General features: G+C 40.4%; 1 protein-coding gene across 1 annotated transcript in view; it reads right to left on the bottom strand.

The window, feature by feature from the left end:
• The window catches only part of EXT1 (exostosin glycosyltransferase 1), a 311,978-nt gene that overhangs the window by 112,154 nt on the left and 192,264 nt on the right, over positions 1 to 7,560 (bottom strand). The window lies entirely within an intron of this gene.

The raw sequence follows: 7,560 nt of genomic DNA, 5'->3' as shown, positions 1-7,560 counted from the left end.
AGATCCCACATGCCGCGGAGCGGCTGGGCCCGTGAGCCATGGCCGCTGAGCCTGCGCGTCCGGAGCCTGTGCCCCGCAACGGGAGAGGCCGCAGCAGTGAGAGGCCGGTGTACCGCAAAAAAAAAACAAAAAACAAAAAACACGGAAACAAAGATTTATCACAGATTCAACTAAACATGAATCAAAATGGCATTCTTGAAAGGAGTCATACAGTGTAAAAAATTATTTTCAATCTCCAACGACGTGTACTGAAACTCTCTTCTCCTGCTTGTTGGACACTTGCTTGCAAAGAGAAGTCAGTCTTACAAACCTGACATAAGGCACTCTTTGTCAAAATACCAAATTAAATGGCACCTCTAATCAATAATCTAAAGACAGGCTCAATCCCAACATGTAAGTATTCCTGGGTTTGGAAAGGCATGAGAGGGAAATAAAACTAATAAAGGAGACTCTCACCTCAAAAAAAGTCAAACTGTAAGAGTTGTTCTAATCACAGAAGTTGTAAACAAATTCTTAAATAATGCCCTTCTCTTGAACTGCATTTGTATCATTCAAAAGGGCATTTAAAATACTTCCTAGGGACACGGGTTACTCGAGAGACAGTAATTGACCTGAGGTTCTTAGAATTTGTTTTTTTAACTAACTATGACACAAAGAAAGCTGATTTATCTTGTTTGTATCTCTTCAGGAACTTCTGGTTCTAAGAAAACCAGTTGCATCAGCTTTAAGCCAACAGTATAACTAAACAAGCCTGCAAAGACAGGCTCTTACAGAGATCTGGAAACGTGAGAACAGCTTCTCAAAATATGAGGCCGTGTCCTATTTCCAGGACTGCAATTATCTGGAATCAGAGTTCTTATTCTAAAAAAGAAAGGGAGGCAAAAAAGCAGTTCCTGTAACAAACCTGGTGTGTCTAGGCCCTTTTTCACTAATTTAGTTTTATTTTTAGTCATGCAAACTTAGTTTAGCAAAGAGTGAAGGTAAAAGCAGGCAGCTATGATGCATTTTAAAGAAAAATGGATGAGTGTAAAGAAATCTACCATTTACTAGGTTGTATGTAACTTTGCAGAAGTCACTTAACCTCTTTGAATTTTAGTGTCTTTGTATGCAAAATGGGTATATCTGTGAAGACTGGCATGGATATATTCTTTAAAATATCACAATGCCTGGTACCTTCTAGGTATATGAGAAAGTGGCTTGAATAGAATTAAATCAGCGCTCAACATTGCTGGCACTTGTCATGTTCCTTCTCTATAGCTGATGTGATTCCCAAAAGACAGGCATCATCCCCTCCAACCCACCAGGTGGTTTCAAGGATGTCCTTTGGGACAAAGTTCTGTGATCAAGAAGTTCAAGGGAACACTTCAGCCTGGAGGAAATGGGGGGGAAAAAAGAGGCAGAGGAGAGGGGACTAGGATAAATGGGGAACAGGAGAAGAGGAAGAAGGAAGGAGGGAGGGAGAAAGAGGAAATGTGCAAAAATGAATTATCTTATGGTCAATTTCCACTCACTTTAAATAACTGAAATGCACTAAGTTCCTCTAGGTAGTGGTTATAAGGGGTTCACTTTGTGAAAACTAGTCAGGTTGAACATTTATGATTTGTGGACTTTTTTGGTATGCATATTATGCTTCATTAAAAATGCTTACTTTAAATGTCTTTCAGAAAGAACTATAAGAACATGCTATCTCCTAGCTCTGGGCAAAGGAGAAATTACATAAAAAGGCCCATAAATATAGCACTTGATCAAAGTGCACTTGTAAGAACTCTGGGGAACAGAAGCCAGAATTCAAGTGCAAAAAAGACCTAGATGCTAATCCAGCTCTGCTGGGTGACCTTAGGCAAATTAGCATTTATTTCTGAGCCTCTGTCATCTCTTCTGTACAATGGAGCTAATAATGAGTTCCTTAAAAAGGCCTGCAGGTATGAATTGGTAGACATTTCCTTCTCTATTCCTACTCCACTCTGAAAAATCCTCCAGGCCAGAGTCCAAACCAAGTCTTGTCATCTTAAGATGGTGCCTGACATATGGTGGATGGCTTAATAAATCACTGATGAAAAGGTGACTGATAACCCATTTCTTACCTTCTAGGGACCTATAGTCTAGAACAAAGTAGCAAGAAGAAGAAAACCATGAAAACAATCCATTTCTAAGGCCCTCTACCAGCTGGTGGCTCCCATTTTCTCCAAATCACAATCTTTCCAAATAGGCTGGAGCCCTCACATTGCTCTGAAAAGGCTATACTTCGTGCTCGCTACCTTTGCTTTTATACAACCATCTCTCCCTGCAGGAATGGCTTCCCCTTTGCCATTCTTTATAATCTCTGATTCTCCTGACTCTCTTCCTAATTCTTTCAGCAGTTATTATGATCTGACCATCCCCCACCATTCAGTGTCTTTCAATTTAACTTTGCATTATTTGTTTTCTTCACAGCATGTAGCACGTGGTAAGAGCTCAACAAAGATTAAATTCTGATTGACTTAATTCTTGGACTTGATTTAATTTTGAAACATGGGTTCAGAACCCATCTAAATAGTGGTTTATACTAAATCCCTGCTCAGTCTCATGTCAGAGGAGTATATAAACCAGGAATGGCAAAACAAATGACAAGACTGATGCCTGTGACGGACATAAGAAACAGACTTCTTTCCCATTGAATTCAAAAGTCCTCAGAATCCTTCTCAACACAGCGTTCAGTAAGCCACTACCAATTAACATGAGTTGCCATCCGTTGAAATCCATTAGTCATCCCCAGGGATAAATATCCTCCCAAACGACAGCTCTCCAAGATCTTACAACCTCAAAGCACATTTCCAAAATCTGTTCTATCACATGCACTATTTCCTATGTAATTCTTTAGAGCCCAGACATTCATATTTTGTGTGTTAAGCTTTATACATTTTATACATACAACTGGTATACCTCAAAACCAAAAAAAAAAACAAAAACACAAACACATGGGCATCTGAAAAATTAATGAATGGTAAATATTTTACTGGGAAAACACTTGTCTCCTTGGGAAAGAACAGTATACGTATGTTTTATATCTATTTTAAGGAGAATGATGGTGATGTTAGGTGTCAGATCTATTAGATCAGAAGGCAAAGGTCATGTCACACAGGTCTTACCCGAACCCACAAATCCATCCTATATTATCTGACTAATACAGAACTATTATTATCCAAAATTTGGAGAGTTCCAAGTGCAGGAAACAAAGAAAGAAAGAGAGACTGCTTGTTTTAGCACATCTCCTTCATACCTCAGTATGACAACCCAGACCATGCCTGACCCTGCACATTCCCCCATCACAGCCCTGAATTCTCTGTTAAAGGACATAGCATTCCTCATGGAATTCCTTCTTGACATCCTCCACCCGCACACTCACTCTCAAACAATTCTCAGATCAAACAAAGCGGCCTTAGTAAAGCAAATGCTTTCACATAGGCAAGTCTACCAATATCCAGATCCTTGCCCAAACACAAGCAGGTAACAGTGAATTGTTGGCATTTTAACAGCTAAAACAATCAGTCCATGTAAGGGTTTAGCAATTTTCACCATCAACAAATTTTTCAAGCTTTTGAACAGCATAAAATGCTTGCTCTAGGTACCTGCATTACAGTCGTGTGCAAATAGTTGGAGAACAATCCACAAAGCCTCTGTCTGTGTCAGGATGGTGCCCATATCTGATAATAAGAGTGTTTCCTGCCCATCCTCTGACTTTTGTTGTTACTGGGAACACCATTACCTTAAAATAACATTCTGTAATTGCTTACTGCTGAGCACACTGGCACTTTCAGTAGTAACACTTAAAAATGAAAAGCTCTATTAATTATTAATAATGGAAAATGAGATACTCTGAATGAGAAATATTCTCTCACTTTGCTGTTTTCAGTAGCCACTCATTCTGCCATATTACATATGAATTAATAAAATGTGCTGTGAAGTTTACTGTCATACCACACTTCATTTGGTAAAAATCCATCCTAGGTCTTCTTGATGAAATTCACATTTTAAAAACAAATGAACTGGGAAGTTATTTCTCCACGATTAGGAAGCTCTCACTTTTTAAAGCAAACTGTAAAGCTTGCTGATCAACCTGTTAGTAAGTTCTGGTATTTATAAGCCTATAAAATACACCAGCTGCCTATGGGTTTTTTACATGTGAACAGTAAGATAGCATTAGCTAGAAAACATTTTGGAAGAAGGTATATAGCTACTTCCTCATCATCTGTAACATCAAGGGACAATCTTACCAACATGGATTACATTTCTTTTTCTGAAATAGGGTCTAAACTTTAAAGAAATTACTTTTTGGTTAATATTAGCCAAACAATGTTTCCACTGATTTAGGCAACATTTATGTGGTATCCACTAAATACTGTGCACCGAAAAGTCTCTTTAAGCAAATAAATGTTATCGATAATATGGAATTAAGGGGAATGATAGTTGTTCTTTTAAGAGAACTACTTTCCAAAACTGAAAAAAAAAAAAAGATATTTAAAGCTACTGTATACCTATTACAAATCAGTTTCTTAAAAAATTCATTATATGGTAGGGTCAGACAAGAATAATAACTTAGAACTAGGTAGGTAAAGGAAACTACGGCCTAAAGAGCTATTTACTGCCCAAATTCACAAATAGTTTAGTTGGTGACAGAAAGAGGAGCAGGCAATACCCAGGCTTCCTGGGTCCATATCTGGCCCTCCTTTTCAAGGAACTCTTGCTCAGCCTAAATTTGGTTGTTTGGTGAACTTGAAATAAATATAAAACCAAGTGGGAACAAAAGCCAAAAAGCCTCTTTAGTACCTATTCATCACTCATCCAATTCACTAAACGAAACTAGTACAATACCTGCTGCTCCACAAGCAGGATCAAATACATTTATGTTTATAATTTCTTTTTCTTTCTCCCGTTGCGGAGCACAGGCTCCGGACGCGCAGGCTCAGCGGCCGTGGCTCACGGGCCCAGCCGCTCCGCGGCACGTGGGATCCTCCCGGACCGGGGCACGAACCCGCGTCCCCTGCATCGGCAGGCGGACACGCGACCACTGCGCCACCAGGGAAGCCCTGTTTAAAATTTCTTAAAGGCGTCGGTTCACCTTTTATTGCCTACTACCTGATCTCCTTAAATTCCAGCTTTCTCATCAGTAAATGGATTGATACCATTATAAGGATACGCTGCTAGAAGCTGTTGTTGCTGTTGTTTTTTTGTAAATGAAAAGGATAGTTTTATATTTCTAATGGCATCTGAATGGCCTGATTTGACATTTCTTAATGTCCTACTCCGTGTAGAATAGGTCACGCTAACACGTTTTGTTCATTCCTAGTCATGACAGCAGGTTTATCTACAGCAGCCTCTGTAATTCGTACCAAATGAGTTGGGTAAGGAAACTTCATAAAAGCAAAAAGACATTTTTAATGAAAGCCTGCCCGGCTCTCAAATCAAACAGGTCTCCATCTAGATCTAACAACATAAAGTGTAGCCAGGGGTGCGGCACAGGTCTTAGAAAGGACGCTGCTGTCCTTTTGTTTCAGGCTGGTGAACCCAGAGGTGCCGTCAGCACTTCCATTCTTTTGATCTGCTGGTAAAGGCCCTTTCACAGCCCCTCAGGGGCCCCTCCAAAGACAACAGAGTAATAACGGAGTTGTGAAAAGTAATAGAAATGTATTTAAACCTTGGTATTTTATTATCCTTTAAAGACTCTATAGTTCTACTCCAAATGTTTGGGAAAGAGGTATCTTATAACACCTTTATGGGAAGGGGTGGATTTCTCATTGAACGGGACCCACCAAAGGCCAAGTGGCAGAGCTGACTTTGATTTAAAGGCCTTTGAAATGCTCACCTTTTTTGCTCTCTGTCCCTTACACTATTCAAGTTAAACAGGGGGAAAAAAAAAGGAGGGGCAGATTTAACAAAGCCCTATTGTGGTGCTGGCCAGGGAGATCTCCAATAAATTCCTGTTGGCCAGGTGACCCAGGAAAGATGCTTCTCACAGGCCCCAGAAGAAAGGGAAGGACAGGTTTCTTCTTCCTGTAACCATAGCTCTCAGAAAATGTACTCACTCGGTCCACAGATACTTATTGAGCTACTTCTCAGATGCCAGGCACAGTTCTGGACCTAAGGGATACAGTTGTATCCTTACAGGATGAGGTCCTTACTCTCAAGAGGCTCGCATTCTACTGGGGACAGCAATGTCAGGGAAGACTTACTAAAGCAAATTGAACATATCAAGGTCAGTTTATGATTAGGAGAGACAGCAATGCTTATTGTCTAGCTAATATTTTATCATTAAAATCACAGATTATCATGAGAAGCTTTTAGGAAAAATCAAAATGGAATCAATACGTTTCAAGAGCGGGTCCCTGACGTGGGAGAGAAGAATGAGCTTGGAGTATTTCAGAAAGAGGGACCAGTGTGGCTAGAAAATCATGAAGGAGGTGCGGGAACAGTGGAGATGAGGTGGGGAAGGCAGGCTGAGGTCAGGTCTCTGAGGGCCTTGTCGACACAGTAACGTGACTAGATTTAATTCCAACTGTGAAGGGAAAACTTTGGAGATTTTTAGCAAGGTAACCACATGACAACAAGGTAAGACTGGGGTTCTCCCCTAACCATCTGTGTGTCCCTAGCACATCCCCTTACTCCTCTGCCCTCCGTTTCTTTATGGTCAAGACAAGAGTAGTTGGAGAAAACTATCGGAAGTCCCTTTGCTTGTTCATTCTGTGACCATTAAACTTTTAAGAACTGAATCACTAGCCAAATCCTGAAATTTACTGCAGAGAGAAATTCCAACCACTTCATATGCCATACATTGAAAATGTCTCATATTGGGATGCTAAATGAAAAAATTTAACTACAGTTGGATAATGTTGACTATAAAACAAGTTAGTGATAAGGACTGAAAAGGAGCATTAAAATGAATAATCACTGTCAATGTCATGAGTGATAAGGAAAGACTGAGGACAGTCACTGATTGGCAGAGACTAAAAATACATTAAGACTAAAGACAGTGTGGGATCCAGGATTAGATCCAGGAACAAAGAGAGAAGGGGGGGCTGCTGGAGCTGATGGAAGGACTTCCCTGGTGGTCCAGTGGTAAAGAATCCACCTTCCAATGCAGGGGATACAGGTTCGACCCCTGGTCGGGGAACTAAGATCCCACATGCCCCAGGGCAGCTAAACCTGCATGGTCACAACTACTGAGCTCACACGCCTCAATGACAGAGCCTGCGTGACGCAAACTACAGAGCCCACACGCTCTGGAGCCCGGGCGCCACAACTAGAGAGAAGCCCAAGTGCTGCAAGGAGGAGCCCACATGCCTCAACGAAGATCCCGCATGCCGCAGCTAAGACCCAATGCAGCCAAAAAAAGCAAAACAAAACAAAACAACAACAACAACAAAAAACTGATGGAATCCAAATAGTCTGTAGCTTAATTAATAGTATTGTACCAATGCCAATTTCTTTGAATAATTACACTACGGTTATATAATATGTTAACTTTATGGAACGCTGGGTGAAGGATACACTATTTTTGGAACTTTTCTCTAAGTATAAAATTAT

The sequence above is a fragment of the Physeter macrocephalus genome, chromosome 15 (genome assembly GCF_002837175.3).
Source record: "Physeter macrocephalus isolate SW-GA chromosome 15, ASM283717v5, whole genome shotgun sequence".
Taxonomy (NCBI): Eukaryota; Metazoa; Chordata; class Mammalia; order Artiodactyla; family Physeteridae; genus Physeter; species Physeter macrocephalus.
This window is presented reverse-complemented; position numbering and strand designations above follow the sequence as displayed.